At 38.0% G+C, this 19,738-nt stretch overlaps 1 pseudogene; it reads left to right on the forward strand.

Annotated features, from left to right (window-relative positions):
• Nucleotides 1-974: 974 nt before the first annotated feature.
• Nucleotides 975-2,086, forward strand: LOC128597518 (heterogeneous nuclear ribonucleoprotein A3-like; annotated as a pseudogene).
• Nucleotides 2,087-19,738: the final 17,652 nt, after the last annotated feature.

Below are 19,738 nucleotides of genomic sequence, written 5' to 3' on the forward strand. Positions count from 1 at the left end.
TGCACTACTCCTTTGAGGCACAGGTTCTGCTCTGTGCTTTGTACCATTTCTGCCATGAAATCCATCAATGATGGTAGCCATTATTATTACTTGTTAAACAGTGTACTCCATCAGATCTGGGGTTGGGCAATGCTGAGATGGTTCTTGCTCTCAGAGACCAAACGAATAAAAAAAGTAAGACAGGAATTGAACTCTTATCACTCCAGGTCTTGAGACTCATTGTGGGGATGGAGAGATAACTTGAGTGGAAATGGTGGGAAATTAGAAAGCAAGACACGCAAGAGACATAAAACTCACAAGACACAAAGATAGGATGGGGTTGGAAGTGCTGGTGAGCTGATGGCTGTGGCCAGCCAGTCAGTACTGAACTATGGAAGCAGCTTTATTTGTAATCTTTAACAAGGTAAATCTTAACACCTGGGGTAAAGATTAACATTAAGGAGAAAAAGCTGTAATAGGGAAAGTAGGTAGGGACTATGTGACTTCTGGCAGGTGAGAATAATGTTGTTAAAGAAGAATAAGTGGTTGGGAGTCCCTCCCTAAGCATTTCCCAGGCTGTGGGGGACACTGCCACCTCACAGCCCATCCTCCACACCAAGAGATTTTAGTTTAAGTACAGCCATATAGGAGCTTGGGTCTGGGAGGGATGTCAAGACAAGCAAACTAGTCCAGAGGACATAATATGATTGTAATAGTTTGAATGATGGCGTGCCTTCTCAAATCCATGTTGAAACTTAATACCCTATGGAACAGGATTAAGAGGTGTGGCCTTTGGGAGGCTCTGTTCTCATGAATGGGATTAGCATCCTTCTGAAAAGGCTCCAAGTTGAAGGGAAGACCCTCTTGTCTTCTGCCTTGTGTCAATGCAGCATTTGTCCTTTACAGATGATGCGTCAACAAAGTACCATCTTAAAAGTGGGACTGACTTGGTCCCATATTGAACTCAAGTTGGAAGAGGTGAGTCTGGTCTCAAAATGGAGGTAAAACTGCCACCCCATCACCCCCAGCCCAACTCTGGCCATTGCCACTGTCGGGGGGAGGAGGGCCATGATCCAAAGGAATCAAAGCAGTTGAGAAAACTGTTTCTTGGTGGTCTGAGCTTTGAAACTATAGATGATAGTTTAAGAGAATATTTTGAGAAATGGGGCACACTCATAGATTGTGTGGTAATGAGAGGTCCCCACACAAAATGTTCCGGGGGCTTTGGTTTTATGACTTACTCTTGTGTGGAAGAGATGGATGCAGCAAGGTGTGCTCGGCCACACAAGGTTGATGGGTGGATTGTGGAACCAAAGAGAGCTGTTTCTAGAGAGGATTCTGTAAAGCCTGGGACTCATCTCACAGTGAAGAAAAAAAATTTTTTGGTCATATTAAAGAAGATACAGAAGAATATAATTTGAGAGACTACTTTGAAAAGTATGGCAAGATTGAAACCAAAGAAGTTATGGAGGACAGGCAGAGTGGAAAAAAGAGAGGATTTGCTTTTGTAACTTTTGATGATCATGATACTGTTGATAAAATTGTTGTTCAGAAATACCACACTATTAATGGGCATAATTGTGAAGTGAAAAAGGCCCTTTCTAAGCAACAGATGCAGTCTGCTGGATTGCAAAGAGGTCGTGGAGGTGGATCTGGCAACTTTATGGGTCCGGGAAGAAACTTTGGAGGTAGTGGAGGTAATTTTGGCTGTGGTGGAAACTTTGGTGGAAGAAGAGGATATGTTGGTGGAGGTGGTGGCAGCAGAGGTAGTTATGGACCATACAATAGATTTGGAGGTGATGGTGGGAACTATGGCTGTGGTCCTGGTTACAGTAGTAGAGGGGGCTATGGTGGTGGTGGACAAGGATATGGAAACCAAGGTGGCAGATATGGTGGTGGAAGATGATATGATGGTTACAATGAAGGAGGAAATTTTGGAGGTAACTATGGTGGTGGTGGGAACTATAATGATTTTGGGAATTATATTGGACAACAGCAATCAAATTATGGACCCATGAAAGGGCATAGTTTTAGTGGAAGAAGCTCGGGCAGTCCATTTGGTGATGGTTATGGATCTCGTGGTGGATACAGTAGCAGAAAGTTCTAAAAAAAAAGTTAGGGCTACAGGAAAGGGCTACAGTTCTTAGCAGGAGACAGAGTGAGGAGTTTTCAGGAAAGCTGCAGGTTACTTTGAGACCGTCGTCCCAAATGCATTAGAGGAACTGTAAAAGTCTGCCACAGAAGGAACGATGATCCGTAGTCAGAATAGTTAGTGCAGCTTAAACAGGAAACCCTTCTTGTTCAGGACTGTCACAGCCACAGTTTGCAAAAAGTGCAGCTATTGATTAAGGCAATGTAGTGTCAATTAGATGTATATTCCTGAGGTCTTTTATCTGTTGTAGCTTTGTCTTTTTCTTTTAATTACATGAGGTATATTGCCCTGTAAATTGTGGTACTGGTACCAGGAATAAAAAATTAAGGAATTTTTAACTTTTCAAAAAAAAAATAATAATAATGGGAGCTGAGCTCTCACCAGACACTAATCCTGTCAGCACCTTGACCTTGGACTTCCCTGACTTGGAACCATAATTTCTATTGTTCATAAATTACTCAGTCTGTGTTCTTTTATTATAACAGCACAGATCGACAAAGACAGTAATCGTGGGCAGAAAAAAAGCTCCAAAGTTAAAAACTTAATTAGATAAATATGAAATTGAAGGGAGTCAAAGGCCATGTCAGGATTCTAGGGCTGAGAATGTGGCCATTTGGTTGGCACAGAAAAGACAGGTGGGGACCACAGCTAGAGAGGCAGAAGTTTTGAGCTCAGACCAGTGGACAAGAGTCCAAAAGGGAGGGAGATTTAAGGATCTGGGGATGTGGATATTGGGGGATACTTTTCTTTTTCTTTTTTTCTTTTTAGAGATGGAGGTCTCCCTATGTTGTCCAGGCTGGTCTCAAACTCTTGGCCTCACATGTTTCTCCCACCTCAGCCTCCTGAATCCCTGGGATTGACACTCTTATGTCATAGAGCTGGGAGATGGGGAAATATGATCAGAGTCTGATCACAGACCTGAGAGATGGGGCTGCAAGAACAGAAACTCATACTACAGAGGCCAAAATCCCAAAGGTAGAAATGCTATAGGACTGATGTGACAGTCCCCAGCCATGGGGAGGAGGGGTTGAAAAGGCAGAAAGGTCAATTGTGGAGAATGGAAGCTTCCAGCTTCCAGGTGAGAGCAGGACCTGGAACAGTGAGTCAAGCTGCATGCTCTGCCTGGGAGGGTTATTTTATTATGGCTCTTGCCCATGGTTTAGATGTGTCCTAGTGATCAAGGCTGAACTGAACCTGAGCACGGGAGTCAAATTTATGAATGGATATCAACTTGGGGCAAACTCCTCACAACTGCTAGAGTAATCTTTCCAAAAATGCACACACACACCTCTCCTCCTCCTGCCATTCAGTGGCTCCCTTTGCTTAGGCTACAGAGTCTAAATTGCTCAGAGTGGTATTCAAGATGTTCCATGACTTGGCTTAAGCCTCCTTCCCTGGCCTGACTTTACTTTTTCCTCAGGTACACCCTGCACTCCAGCCATGCAGAACTCCTCATCACTCTCTATCCTAGACTCTCATGCCACAGGACCTTCTCTACACATCCTACTCAGATTTATTTTTTTCCCTTAGTGGAGATTCTCATATTTACTTCAAAAAAGTGAAAGGAACACATTGGAAATTAAACTGTTGTTATTCTTCTTTCTAGAAGTATGACATATATGTTTTCTAGTTGATAATATTCTACCAAACATTTTTAAGTTAAAGCCAGATGGATCACTCTTGCTACCTTTGAAGCACTTTGCTATCTCCTCTTACTCAGCTGGAGCTGGACCAATTAAACACCACTTTTTGGTAGGAAAGATTTTGATAGGAAGGAGGACAGAGTTGGAATTGCAAAGTGTGAAGAAGCACATTTTTTACTGAACTCATCCTTACCCCAGCTAAAAACCCAACAGACTGATTGACACAGAAAGGACTTTAAGCAAACCTGGACAAACATCCTTAACATGCTATAAGAAAAAGATACCTGGCTTAGCGCCTATGGCACAGTGGTTATGGCGCCAGCCACATACACTGGGGGTGGTGAGTTTGAACCTGGCCTGGGCCTGCTAAACAACAATGACAAGTACAACAAAAAAATAGAGGCATTGTGGCAGGCACCTATAGTCCCAGCTACCTGGGAGGCTGAAGCAAAAGAATTGCTTACGCCCAAGAGTTTGAGGTTGCTGTGAGCTGTGATGCCACAGCACTCTACCAACGGTGACATAATCAGATAATCAGATTCTGTCTCAAAAAAAAAAAAAGAAAAAGATACCTTTCAGTTGATTTCCAGCACATAACATAGCACATATCCATAGGTGTGCAGTAAAAGAGAAATTTCAATAAAGCATCTTTTTTTTTTTTTTTGCTTTCATAGCACTAATAACTAAAAAGCATACACCATTTAGTATTTGGATCTTTAAGTGGGTAATCATTGAAATTCTAAGATTAGATCTACTGTAGTATCCCAAGTATTTATCTATAAAAATAGTTTTCCAAAAATAAGGCTGAGGGGAGAGGGGAGGAGGGAGGAGGGAAGATATTTGGGGGAACCTCACCTAATCTGCGTGATGCAATGGTACATTTCAAAACTATTAATAAAAGAATATAATAGTGATGTATGTGTTAATCAGTTCAATGTAAGTATTTCACATTGTATATCAAATTAGTACATCAAACCCCATAAATGCATCAATGTACACAGTTAATAAATTTAATAAAAACAAAAACAATTTTTGTTTAATAAAAACAAAGAATATATAATTGGACAGAAAAAATAAAAATAAAAAAACAAGAAAAACAAAAATAAGACTTAAAAAATATGCTTCTCTAGAAGCAGTGGGACTACATTAGAACTACCCTGTTTCCCTGAAAATAAGACAGTGTCTTATTTTAAAGTGTGCTCCCAAAGATGTGCTAGGTCTTATTTTCAGGGGATGTCTTATCTTTCATGTAAGTAGGTCTTATTTTCAGAGGATGTCTTATTTTTGGGGACACGGTAGCAGAAGACAATGATAAATTAACTGCAAGCTCCGGGTGAGGAGATGATTTTCACATGTAGCTTCTGGTTAAGAACATATTTTTCAGTTGATTCCCATAGCCAAGGCTGGGTGTAATTTTCCCGTAATAGTGAGCAGAAAATAGGAGTTTCAGAAATTTCAAGAAATGAGCAGGAGGTTTGAGTAACACTGAGCGAAACACTCCCAGAGTCAGAAACCCTTATAGGTGAACCACTGGAGCTGAAGGACTGAAACGGTTACCCAAGTAGGAGAGCTGAGTATAGAAAGACTGGTGCAAAGCCTGCCTGTAGAATTAGGGGCAGGGAGGGTTGCAATATTATTTTTCACGTGGCTGACACAGACCCATGCATGCTGAAGAAAGCAGTCATTAGGTAAAATGCCTGACAAAGTCTTGCCCCAGAGTAGTGTGACTTTCAGCTACACTGGAGAGAGGGGTCTACTCAGGTACTGAATACAAGAATGTGTTTCAGGAAAAGCAGAGGGCCTGGAAGGTTTGGCTAATTATGTGAAAGCTGCCATACTGAATTCGTGAATCTTCTCTAGTAGATGTTCTTTAACATATTTTTTTTTCTACTAAAGAAAGGTATTCATTAAAAATTGGCTTATAGGTGAGTTTCTTATCTTCCATGTCTTCAAACTCCTTGTAGTATTTATCCATGAAATTTCTCTGCAGTAGCTGAAACTCAGCGTCCATGATAATGTCCTTGATAGAACCAACCACAGCAACAAAGTTGGCTTCAGAGGTGAAAGAGATGGATCACTGGAAGCTCTCTTTCTCTGGGGCTTCTGCCACTTCTGCTGCTATAACTATCTGGCTTGCTGCGCTGTGGGCCTCCCACCAGCCTGGAGTCCAGGCCTCTCACCTCCCTGCTGATAAAGAGGCAAATGATAAGAAAACTAAAGCAGTGGAAATTCAATTAGTGTTTTAAGTTTGCTCCCTTAATATTAAATCTGTAAATGAAAGTACTTCAAGTATTTTTGAATGTCTTTGAGAAATCTTGATGTGTCTCTCTTGTTCAGCCAGATCCTCTTCTCTGTGCTTCTGTGGTATCTCTGCATATCTCTGCTGTGACAGTTGTTGTATTGTGATATAATTTTGTTTTCTTCTTCTTATCTTTACAATCCTGGTGCTAAGCACTGCATCTGAGACCTATGTGCTCATTACATAGGTATGGGAATGTGCCCTAGTATAACACTTTGAGACCTATGTGCTCATTCCATGGGTATGGGAATGTGCCCTAGTATAACACTTTGAGACCTATGTGCTCATTACATAGGTATGGGAACATGCCCTAGTATAATACTTACCTGATTTGCCTGAGGGTTGCTTTCCAAGTCTGTGTTATCCTTTAACTATAAGCTTAGTGAGGCAAGGGGCTGTAGTTTTCTTTTCTGAATATCCTGCACATGGCATATAATAGAAGCTATAAAAATTTTCTGATTGAATAAATGGTTATTATTTGATGCTATGAGTTAAAACTCAAGTAAACTTTCCAGGGATAAATAACCTTTGTACAGAATTGGTAAAGGTTATATTTCAAAACCTGTTACTGTCCATTAAAAGCAAGTTGTCTCAGAAGATTTTCAGTTGCATAAAAGTTTTCCCATTATTCTTTAATCCGTGTCCAGTAGCTAAAACTCTTGTTGTTTTGTCCATTTCCCTGTACAATAGATATGGATTCTCTTCTGGGTCTCCCTGAAGTGAATAGCAGCATGTAAACATCCTGTAGCTTCAATATATTGATTGAAAAACTGGATGCTTCAGATGACTTTTATCTTTTTACTACCCACATTATCTTAAAGGTTATATTTATATGCAGGAAATATGCACATATTTGTAAAAGTTTTGAATAACACTATTCTTGAGTGGGGATGTGAGAGAAATTTCTTAACTCTCCAGGAAATAATTCTAAAGAAACTGCATTCTGGTGCCACAGATCATTGAATAATATTATATGTTAGTCAATATCTTGACTCTGGGAAAAACATTTAAGTGTGTGTTAAAATATTCTAAATGTGAAAATATTGAGAAAAAAATTAATCTTGAAAGTTCACATGTAGAAAACTCCTGTAGATTTTAATGGTACTTTCTTCTTTTATTAATATATAGTAGTAGATTTTTAAATGAATAAAACCAGACAATTACTAAACATCCATAAAGATATTATTTCTCTTAAATTCAAAGAAAAAGATCCAGTTTTGAGTTATGAAGTGTGCCTTTATGTTGAAACTTGTAGTCATTTTAAAAAGTGAAATTTCTTAAAATAAAAGTACATTCTTAAAAACAAGGCAAATTATAAGGTAATTAAAGCAGTGTAAATTCAGTTACTATTTGAAAATTTGTACCTGCAATATTAAATCTGAAAATGCAATTTCTTTAAACATATGTGCATTTTTAGTAGGATTACAGTAAAACAGTGATTGCTTTCAAGAAATCGAAGGAAGTTCAAGGATAAAATTTAAAGGAGTAAGTTGCTATTATACACTGTCTGTAACAAAAAACTTTTCCGTATTATAATGTTACAGTTTTATTAGAATGTTACTTTAAAATGTGAATCAAAGGCAGTGGTGGTGTGAAATTAACATGTTTTATGCTATTCACATTTTTGTGTATCAAGAAATGTAAGTCTTTAATAGTGTAGTTACTGGCAGAGGAAATATACCCAGAGCAGGGTGGATAACAGATATAGATGATGACCAGTGATACATGAGTTTCAGATCACTACTCACAGGGCTGGAAACTTCAGGGTGGCCTCTTTAATAAGAATCTGAAGGGTGGAGAGAGGGATGGATCTCTCCCTCAACCTCCTCAGTGTTGACTGGCAAGTGAGGAAGCCGTATAATCTGATATATCTTTAAGAAAACTGCTAGATAATTTTTGATATAATTTTAAGAGCAATCTTTATATTAAAGGAGGAAAATGAGACATAACCCATTTACTTGAATAATCATTTCTTATTACACATCTATTTAGCTCCTCGGTACTTTCCTTTGCAACATCTTACAACTCTATCTTGGGTGCCTACAGGGAAAAGAAGATAAGAAATTATCATTCTTGTTTTGTGCTTAGAAAACACCTTTTATTTGGTTTGGAAGTGACAAAATCAGCTACTGAAGTATTCTTTTATCTGGGTCTATGGACCTCAATGTGCTGTCTGTAGAGCAAATGGTCCACAGACTGGGGAGCCAAAGGGAAAGAAATAGCCTAAGGTATGACTGGGCATCCTGGAGGTTGAAAGTTAAGGAATAGATCCCATAGTCTGAGTGCATTTCTTGGCCAGAGTGTTTCATGCCTTAGATTTAAATCTTTTATCCATCTTGAATCAATTTTAGTGAGTGGAGAAAGGTGTGGGTAAGTTTTAGTCTTTTATGTGTGATTATCCAGTTCTCCCAGTATGATTTATTGAATAGGGATTCTTTTTCCCAGTATATCCAGTATAAGTTCTTGTTTGGTTTATGAAAAATCAGGTGGTTGTAAGATGTTAGTTTCATTTCATGGTTTTCTAATTGTTTCCAAATGTTTATGTCTCTATTTTTGTGCCAATACCATGCTGTTTTGATCACTATGGGACTAATGGCTTTGTTTTTAATACTAAGAATTGCCTCGGTAATACTTTTTTTTTTCCTGGTTCTAGACAAAATGAAGAATTATTTTTTCCAAATCTTGAAAGTATGATGTTGGTATTTGTGGGGAATGAGCTGTGAGGTGGCAGGGCCCCCACAGCTTGGGGAGATGTTCAAGAAACAACACCTCTGCCACCCCAGCTGCTGCTTCTACTTCAACAATAAAACATTCTTTTCACCTGCCAGCTGTCATGTAGCCCATGCATACTTTCCTTATTATTGGCAAGTATACAGCTTTTCATCCTTAAAGTTAATCTTTACCCCAGGTGTTAAGATTTACCTTGTTACAGATACTTTATAAATAAAGGTGTTCCCACAGTTTGGTCCTGGCTGCATTCACCAGTTGCACCAGTCCTTTGGATCCCGTATTTTGCCTATTGCCTTTTTTTTCTCATTTCCCACTATTCCCCCTCAGATTATTTCTCCTTCCAGTGCTGGTTCATGAAAGGTATTGTAATGGAGATTGTACTGAATCAGTAGATTGGTTGGGAAATATTGACATTTTAGTAATGTTGATTCTTTTCAGCCAAGAGCATGGTATGTTCTTCCATTTGTTAATATCTTTTGCTATTTGTTTTCTTAGAGGTTCATAATTTTCTTTGTAGAGGTCCTTTACCTATTTTCTCCCCCTCCTTTTTTTTTTCTTCAGAGACAGAGTCTCACTTTGTCACCCTTGGTAGAGTGTGTGGCGTCACAGCTCACAGCAACCTCCAGCTTTGGGGCTTAGGCGATTCTCTTGCCTCAGCCTCCCAAGTAGCTGGGATTACAGGTGCCTGCCACAACACCCAGCTATTTTTTTGTTGCAGTTTGGCCGGGGCTGGGTTTGAACCCACCACCCTTGGTATATGGGGCCGGCACCCTACTCACTGAGCCACAGGCGCCGCCCACCTCTTTTGTTAGGTATTTTCCTAGGACTTCATTTTCTTTTAAGTTACTATGAAGGGAATTGGGTCCTTGATTGGCTTCTCAACTTGGCTTTTATTGGCATATACAAAGCCTGCTGATTTCTGGACATTGATTTATATCCTGAGATAAATGTTGAATAGTAGTGGTGATAGAGGACAACATTATCTGGTTCTATTTCTAAGTGGAAAAATCTTTCAGTTTTAGTTCAAGAAGAATATGGCTTCCCAAAGCACTAAGTTTACAAGTGTGAGCAACAATCCCTGGCCTTCAATAGCAATTATTCAGAAGAACTTCTAGAAAATAGCATTTTATGTCTAGAAGAAAATGTACTGTTTGTAGAGTCTGCTGTCTAAAATTCTTCATCTGTTTATATTGCTAATGAGGCATGTGTCTTTAGGAAAGTAAGTGTCTTTACTGTGATTTTGCTATCTTCATTTTCTTTCTTTCCTTTTTTTTTTGCTTTCTTCATTTTCAAAATTATGTGATATACTAAATAATTTCTAAATCCTCTTCAACATCTTGACAGTCTATGGATATAAAAATTTTTGACTAAACTATATTTTCTTCCTTTTTCCTATTGGTCTCATCAATGTGCAGAGGAAGATTTTTAGTGTTTAGTCCACAGTGATACGTGAAATTTGAAGAATTAGCCATTCACAAAACTGGTAACTCTTGAATAACTGAGACTGTCCCCATGCAATTACTTCTACTTGTTTTCAATAACTTGATATGGGAATGAGTCAGTCATTTTCTAATTCATTAGGAAGGAGGATGGGAAATAAAATCCCTGATATTTAACTAAGTTGGTAGACTGTTCTGATGAAACATTATGGAACATGATTTTAATTAATGCCTTATTCTCTTTTTATTTATAAATATCTGTCCAGAAACAGCTTCCTGGGCTAGAAGCTATCAAACATATTCTCTGTGGAGATCAAGGAATTCCCCTACATTTTCCCTCTTGATGGTCTCTTTCTATGGCTTAACCTCAGCCAGTCAAAGTACCGATCGATGTCACTGTGACAGATATTTTTTCTACCATTATAGGGTCTATAAATCAAACACCATCAGGGTATAACAGAAGATATCATGACACTACATCATCCTTTGCAATTCCACCAGTGTCAAAGAACAATAAGCATTACTTTAAAGGAAAATATTTTTTGAAAATCAATTGAAGCAATATTTCATAAAGTTGAATTTTTGTAGTGCAAAACGTGGTTGGAAATACAGTTCATGTTAGTTGCTGGAATGCATGCCCTTTTCCCTTTTTGGTTGTCAGTGAGCATCAGAAGGAAGGGATGGTACTCAAGTAACGAGGGTGCTTTGGAAAAGATAAAGAAGAAAAACAATGTTTCCTTCATGTTTAGAAATTAATAAAGTGTGAACATAAGTAATTATAATACAAGACAAATAATGTGATAGAAGATTCACAATGCTGTCTATGCTAGCCTGCAGAAAACATGATGGCAGTTGGGATTGGCAGAGAAAAACTTCTTCCCACTGATGAAGAGGGCATTGAAGAGTAATCCTTGCTTTTGAACAGAATTTTAATATAAAGGATTCTTTTTTCCCTTTAAAAAAATTTTACTGGTGGCACCTGTAGCTCAGTTGGTAGGGTACTGGCCACATACACTGAAGCTTGTGGGTTCAAACCCGGCCTAGGCCAGCTAAAACAACAATGACAACTGCAACAACAACAAAATATAGCTGGGCATTGTGGTGGGTGCCTGTAGTCCCAGCTACTCGGAAGGCTGAGGCAAGAGAATCACTTAAGCCTGAGAGCTTAAGTGACACCACGGCACTCTACCCAGGGTGAGAGCTTGAGATTCTGTCCCTCCCCCTCCCCCCCAAAAAAATTTAGGTTAATGTGAGGGTATAAGCAACCAGGTCACAATATTTGAATTTGTTAGGTAGAATCCCTCTTGTAGAATCCCTCCCGTACCCAAAAGTTGTGCCATATACCCCTATATTGTGCCCATTAAGTGGGAGCACCCCAAACATCCTCCCACCTCCTTTGTTCCTCCTCCTCTCAACTTGAATTGAAATGAGACTTTCTCCTCTGTGGGCATGAATTAGATCATCTACTGGCTTCATATTAGTATTGAATACATGGGATATTTGCTGTGTTCCAACTCCAACCAGAATTAATATAAAAGATGTGAGGAAGAATGTGTTCCAACTCCAACCAGATTAATACAAAAGATGTGAGGTCACCATCTTTTTTATGGCAGAATAGCATTCCAATGGAATACATATCACTTGTAATCCATTCCTGAGCTAATGGGCATTTAGGTTGTTTCCACAATTTGGTGATTGTAAATCGAGCTGCAATAAACAATCAAATGCAAATGTCTTTATGATAAAATGATTTTTTTTCTTCTGGGTAGATGCCTAGTACTGGGGTTGCAGAGTCAAATGGGAGGTCTAATTTGAGTTCTTTGAGGACTCTCTCTACTTCTTTCCAAAGAGGCTGTGTTACTTCGCAGTCCCACCAACAGTCTAAAAGTGTTCCCCGCTCTCTTTATCCACACCAGCATCTGCAGCTTTGGGACTTTCTGATGTAGGCTAATCTTACTGGAGTCATATGAAGAATTCTTGAAAAGAGCATAAATGACCATTGGGTGCTATAGAGGGAGAGGAAGAGTAAAAATAGTGAGTCTTTTCAACTGTCTCCTGGGCGAATGTGGGATGAGCTCTCAGTAAGAGTTTAGTTCCTGGATTTAGGGAGGAAGTGGGATCCACCCGAGAGGTACAACTCAGTCACAAGTGCGTGTGCTGTGTGGTGCTGCCCTATCAGAAATGAAAGATAACGTTCTGTGTTAACTAAGGTGGTAGTGGTAGTGTGAGATGAGAAGCTTGTTTTTTCTTACTGGCTTTTATCTCAGGTGCTAGGTGGGCATAGCATAGAGCCCTGGTTCTGAAACCTATTTTCTGAGGTCAAGTCCCAGATCTGCCATTTACTAATATTGTGATCTTTGAGCAAGTTTCTTAAATGTCTGTGTCTCAGTTTTACCATCTCTAAAATGAGGATAAGTTTGTTGTGAGGAGAGAGTTACTACTTACCAAGTAAAGCCTTTAGAACGGTGACTGGAACAAAGTAAGCATCACTTAACTAACTTCGGGTCCTTTTGGGCAGCCTGTACTCAGTGAAATTTTGAGCATGACTTCCCTGCCCCACCTTTCTTCAATTACTAGCAGGTGACAAGAGATACAGACAACAAAACTTCACGTTCATAAAGTGTCTGAATAACTGTTCGAGTTACTTTGATGTTCACAGAAAAACATTTTGCCTAGAGTCATGACTAACGTTGCAGCAATGAAATCTCTAGGGCACAGCCAGGAAAACTCCTTCTGTAGACTACAGAAGGATCTAGGATCATTTAAATATCCCTGATTGTGAAGAAGCACAGAGCCTTATATTAAAAAAGAAGAAGAATCTGTTAGAATTTGAGAGAAAGCTGATTACAGATGAATGCAAAAAGGGAATGTTAAGAAGATTAAGTATGCTATGTCCGAGCTTCCTTTTCCATAGGGATATTCTAATACTGAAACCATCCCAATCAGTAGTACCCAAAGGCGATCCTTACTCACTATGCCTCTCCTGCTGAGGAGTGAACGCAGGCACTGGCCAAAGGTAACAATAAATATTAAAACCTTTATATCAATCTTTGATAGTAGCATGAAACATTTATATTTATGTATTATTTCATTTGCTAGAAAGATGCAGGTGGTTTTAAAGATGCTATTGCTAGGTCATTTTTCAAAAGAAGATCTAATCTTCTTACCAATTTTCCTTTGTTAGAGCTGAGCGGAGTGTACTAAATAAGAAAAACTGCACTGGAAGAAGGGCTGGGTAATGCTTGCTTACAGCTAAATAATTTGTTCTGAATCAAGGTCGACGGTATAGAGGCTGTTGTGTTTTGCCTCTTGCTTAATTTTCTATTTAACTTCCTTCACAATCTTTCTGTGATTTAGAAATAAATGCGTGCAGACATTTTGGCAATTACAAAAGCCCATTTTCAAATGATAGAAAGCTTTAACCCAAGAGCTAAGACGTTAAGAATTCCTTCAGCGAGGATGTGGTGAGACCTTGTTCTTTATGTAAATGTCTTTGTGTAATATGAAAATAAAGAGAAACTGGAGCCCTCCATCTGCCAGTCTTGTCTATATCAACATTATTAATCTAATCACTTAACATATTTTGTTATGAAAAATATTTCTCCTACACATGGGATTAGGGAAAAAAACTTGCTCGTATTTGTAATCCCAAATCCTTTACTGGGTCTGAAGAGGTGGTCAGACTACTTAAAAAGGGCATTGATTTTGAGTACAATATATCTGGATTTAAATTTCCTCTTTCATAACTTCCTACCTGGGTGACCTTGGGCACAATACTTTCTGAGACTTAATTTTCCTGTCTGTAGAATAAAGAGATAATAAAACCTACCTTCCTGGGTGATTGTGAAGATTAAATAATACTTATAGAAGCTTTTAGAATATTTGACAGATAACAATATGTGTGTTAACTGGTGGATGTTTTGTCACCATTCACAATACTTTTGCTTGCTAGTTTTAGAGGTGAAAATAAAAAATCATATTCCTTTTGTACATGTAGTTCGTATGTTAGGTCAGTTAAAAGTTGCATTTTTGGTATAAATAGGGTATCTAGCTTCTTCAAAGTGTTCCTTTATTTTCAAAAAGTGAAGACTTTAGTCTTTAAAAATTTTCAGTCTTTCTTGAAGATGTGGGATTGAAGATGTAGATAAATACATAGTTTTAGACTGTACTCTCTATGAGCATGTGTGTGTCACTTTGAACCAACTCTTCTTGTGTATATTTAAATGTTTTTTATTCTTACCTGGCTATGCTTCAGGTAAAATGAACATAGAAAATTTTTAGAATGATTTTAATCTATTTAAAATCTCTCCTCTTGAGTGCCTAGAGGTCTAACAAAATATAGACCATACATGTAGTAAATAATTAAGTATATATCTTTAAAGGAGTGAAAAATAACACTCCTGATAATGACTTCTCAAAGTACAAAGGACCGGTCAGCCATCCAGTTGAAACACATGTTAATTAAAAATTGGAAGTCATGAGTGGTGCCTGTGGCTCAAAGGAGTAGGGCACCGGCCCCATATGCTGGAGGTTCAAGCCCAGCCCTGGCCAAAAAAAAAATTGGTAGTCATAAGTAATTGAATATTGATTTAGTGTTCTTGCCCTGAAGGGCAAGTTGAGGACCCTTACAAATTCATACAGGAAAGAAAGCCTTCTGCAGGCATCCAAGGGGAAGAACATGTCTCTAGAGTGTACTTGTTGAATTGAGTTTGGTTGGTGGTCCTTAAGTTTCCAGGTACTTGTTCTGACCAAAACACATCTTTACCGAGGCTTGGTCTTACTGTATGGAACACTCAGTGAGATAGATTGAAGGCTCATCCAAAGGCCCTGAAGAGTTGGTTGGGAATGAGGATGTCAGCAGAATGAGAGAGTACAAAGTTGGCTAGCAGTATTTCTTTTTATTTATTTATTTATTTATTTATTTATTTTTTTTATTGTTGGGGATTCATTGAGGGTACAATAAGCCAGGTTACACTGATTGCAATTGTTAGGTAAAGTCCCTCTTGCAATCATGTCTTGACTGCATAAAGTGTGACACACAACAAGGCCCCACCCCCCTCCCTCCTTCCCTCTTTCTGCTTCCCCCCCATAACCATAACTGTCATTAATTGTCCTCATATCAAAATTGAGTACATAGGATTCATGCTTCTCCATTCTTGTGATGCTTTACTAAGAATAATGTCTTCCACGTCCATCCAGGTTAATACGAAGGATGTAAAGTCTCCATTTTTTTTAATGGCTGAATAGTATTCCATGGTATACATATACCACAGCTTGTTAATCCATTCCTGGGTTGGTGGGCATTTAGGCTGTTTCCACATTTTGGCGATTGTAAATTGAGCTGCAATAAACAGTCTAGTACAAGTGTCCTTATGATAAAAGGATTTCTTTCCTTCTGGGTAGATGCCCAGTAATGGGATTGCAGGATCAAATGGGAGGTCTAGCTTGAGTGCTTTGAGGTTTCTCCATACTTCCTTCCAGAAAGGTTGTACTAGTTTGCAGTCCCACCAGCAGTGTAAAAGTGTTCCCTTCTCTCCACATCCACGCCAGCATCTGTAGTTTTGAGATTTTGTGACGTGGGCCATTCTCACTGGGGTTAGATGATATCTCAGGGTTGTTTTGATTTGCATTTCTCTAATATATAGAGATGATGAACATTTTTTCATGTGTTTGTTAGCCATTCGTCTGTCGTCTTTAGAGAAAGTTCTATTCATGTCTCTTGCCCATTGATATATGGGATTGTTGGTTTTTTCATGTGGATTAATTTGAGTTCTCTATAGATCCTAGTTATCAAGCTTTTGTCTGATTGAAAATATGCAAATATCCTTTCCCATTGTGTAGGTTGTCTCTTTGCTTTGGTTATTGTCTCCTTAGCTGTACAGGAGCTTTTCAGTTTAATGAAGTCCCATTTGTTTATTTTTGTTGTTGTTGCAATTGCCATGGCAGTCTTCTTCATGAAGTCTTTCCCCAGGCCAAATCTTCCAGTGTTTTTCCTATGCTTTCTTGGAGGATTTTTATTGTTTCATGCCTTAAATTTAAGTTCTTAATCCATCTTGAATCAATTTTTGTGAGTGGGGAAAGGTGTGGGTCTAGTTTCAGTCTTTTACATGTAGACATCCATTCTCCCAACACCATTTATTGAATAGGGAGTCTTTCCCCCAAGGTATGTTCTTGTTTGGTTTATCAAAGATTAGGTGGTTGTAAAATGTTAGTTTCATTTCTTGGTTTTCAATTCGATTCCAAGTGTCTATGTCTCTGTTTTTGTGCCAGTACCATGCTGTCTTGACCACTATGGCTTTGTAGTACAGACTAAAATCTGGTATGCTGATGCCTCCAGCTTTATTTTTGTTACAGAGAACTGCCTTAGCTATACGGGGTTTTTTCCGGTTCCATACAAAACACAGAATCATTTTTTCCAAATCTTGAAAGTACGATGTTGGTATTTTGATAGGAATGTCATTGAATAGGTAGATTGCTTTGGGAAGTATAGACATTTTAACAATGTTGATTCTTCCCATCCATGAGCATGGTATGTTCTTCCATTTGTTAATATCCTCTGCTATTTCCTTTCTGAGGAGTTCATAGTTTTCTTTATAGAGGTCCTTCACCTCCTTCGTTAGGTATATTCCTAGGTATTTCATTTTCTTTGAAACTATGGTGAAGGGAGTTGTGTCCTTAATTAGCTTCTCATCTTGACTGTTATTGGTGTACACAAAGTCTACTGACTTGTGGACATTGATTTTATATCCTGAAACATTACTGTATTTTTTGATGACTTCTAGGAGTCTTGTGGTTGAGTCTTTGGGGTTCTCTAAGTATAAGATCATGTCGTCAGCAAAAAGGGAGAGTTTGACCTCCTCTGCTCCCATTTGGATTCCCTTTATTTCCTTGTCTTGCCTAATTGTATTGGCTAGAACTTCCAGCACTATGTTGAATAGTAAAGGTGACAGAGGACAACCTTGTCTGGTTCCAGTTCTGAGAGGAAAAGCTTTCAGTTTTACTCCATTCAGTAAAATATTGGCTGTGGGTTTGTGATAGATAGCTTCAATCAGTTTTAGAAATGTGCCACCTATGCCTATACGGCTAGCAGTATTTCTATTGTATAGAAAATGTGTTATTGTACTCAGACGGCTAAAATACAATTTAAATAATTAAAAATAAAGTCTTCTGATTATAAAAGATGAATTCATTGTTTTAAATTAGGGAAAATCAAGAAAAGCATAAAAGAAAAATACTCATAATCTTTCTATGAAGTAGCATGTCTGCTAGTATATTGGTGAACTTTCTTCTAGTCTTTTCCTTGTCCTTTCCTTTCTGTTCATTCACATAATTTTTAGAGAATAGAACATATAAAGAAAAAAGTAAGAAAAAATTAATTAATAGATCCATATATACAATATATATAGCAATTCTTATATTCAACAAAATAATCCCAAGGATATAGAAATTTATATAATATTCCTTATTTATATAATTCCTTTCATCCAAAACAAAAAATACATCCATGTTGTTTCTTCACATGTGTGAGCTAGGCACAGGTATTGTTATCTGCTTTTTTGCAACAAGTGTCCAGGAGTAGAACTTAATCCCATGATTCCCATCTCATGATTCTATATTGCTTCCTATATCAATTTTTTGGGGGTGGTGTCGGGTGGGTCAAAAGAAAAATGAAATTTCAACTTTGAAACAGCTAGACAATAAGGATAAAATATAAGACAAATGATGTATAGCATCATGAAAGTTCAACTGCTGTTAATGATTGGAAGATTGAGTGTCAGAGATTCAGTAGAATTTTGCATAGTTTAATACTTAGTGGATTTGAAATGAGTATGGTTATTAATTGATTTCTTTTAAAGGTAACTCTGTAGAAAAAGAAGAGGATATAGAGATGGTCTTGTATATCCTACCTTTTCTCTTATTTGGTCTGCTAGATTTTGAATTTTGTTTAAAAAAAATAAGAAAAAGGTTTTTTTGTTTTACTTGTGCCCTTAGCTGTGCAGAGGATTTTCAGCTTAATTAAGTCTCATTTGTTTATTTTTGTTGTTATTGTGATTGCCATAAAATCTTTCCCCAGCCCAGCATCATCAAGAGTTTTTCTCACACTTTCTTCTAAGATTTTTATCATTTTATGTCTTAGATTTAAATCTTTTATCCATCTTGAGTCAATTTTTGTAAGTGGTAAAAGGTGTGGGTCCAGTTTTACATGTGGTTATCCAGTTCTCCCAGCACCACTTGTTGAATAGGAATTCTTTTCCCCACTGTAAGCTTTTGTTTGGTTTATCAAAGATCAGATGGAAAGTAGAGATCAGTTTCATCTCTTGGTTTTTCATTCTGTTCCATATGGCTATGTCTCTATTTTTGTGGCAGTACCATAATGTTTTGATTATTGTGGACTTGTAATATAGCCTAAAGTTTGGTAGGGTGATATCTTTGGCTTTATTATTATTACTAAGACTAGCCTTGGCTTTATAGATTTTTTTCTGGTTCCATATAAAACAAAGTACTGTTTTTCTTGCAGTTATTCAAAGTATGATGTTGGTATTTTAATAGGGATTGCATTGAATCTGTAAATTGCTTTGGGTAGAATAGACATCCAGAATAGGAAAAGATATTTGCATGGTATGAATCTGAAAAAGGGTTGGTAACTAGAATCTACAGAGAACTCAAATTATCAAAAAAAGAGCCAACAGTCCCATCTACCACTGGGCAATAGATATGAACAGAACCTCTTCTGATGAAGACAGATGTATGGAGAACAATCATTTGAAAAATGCTCATTGTCTCTGATCATCAGAAAAATGCAAGTCAAAACCACCCTGAGATATCACCTAACCCCAGTGAGAATGGCCCACAACAAAAAGTTTCAAAGCTGCAGATGCTGGTATGGATACAAAGAGAAAACACTTTTACACTATTGGTGGGACTACAAACTAATACAATCTTTTTGGAAGGACGTATGGAGAATCTTCAAAGAACCGAAATTGGATCTCTTATTTGATCCTGCAATCCCATTACTGGGCATCTACCCAGAAGAAAAAAATCATTTTATCATAAGGTTATTTGCACTAGCCTGTTTATTATAGCCCAATTTACAATTGCCAAATGTGGAAACAACCTAAATGCCCACCAACCCAGGAATGGATTAACAAGCTGTGGTATGTGTATAGCATGGAATACTATTCAGCCATTAAAAGAGATGGTGACTGTACATCTTTTGTATTAACCTGGATGGAGTTGGAACCCATTCTTCTTAGTAAAGCATCACAAGAATGGAGAAGCAAGAATCTAATGTACTCAATTCTAATGTGAAGGCAGTAGATGATCTAATACATGTCTACATAAGAGAAAACTCAACTCCAGGTGGGGGTGGAAAAACAAGAGAGTGGGGAGAAGGGAGGAAGGAGGATGGGGGTGCTTCCATTTAATGGGCACAATGTTAGGGTATATGGCACACCTCTTAGGGTGGGACACAATTATAGGAGGGACTTTACCTGAC

Source organism: Nycticebus coucang, chromosome 10 (genome assembly GCF_027406575.1).
Source record: "Nycticebus coucang isolate mNycCou1 chromosome 10, mNycCou1.pri, whole genome shotgun sequence".
Taxonomy (NCBI): Eukaryota; Metazoa; Chordata; class Mammalia; order Primates; family Lorisidae; genus Nycticebus; species Nycticebus coucang.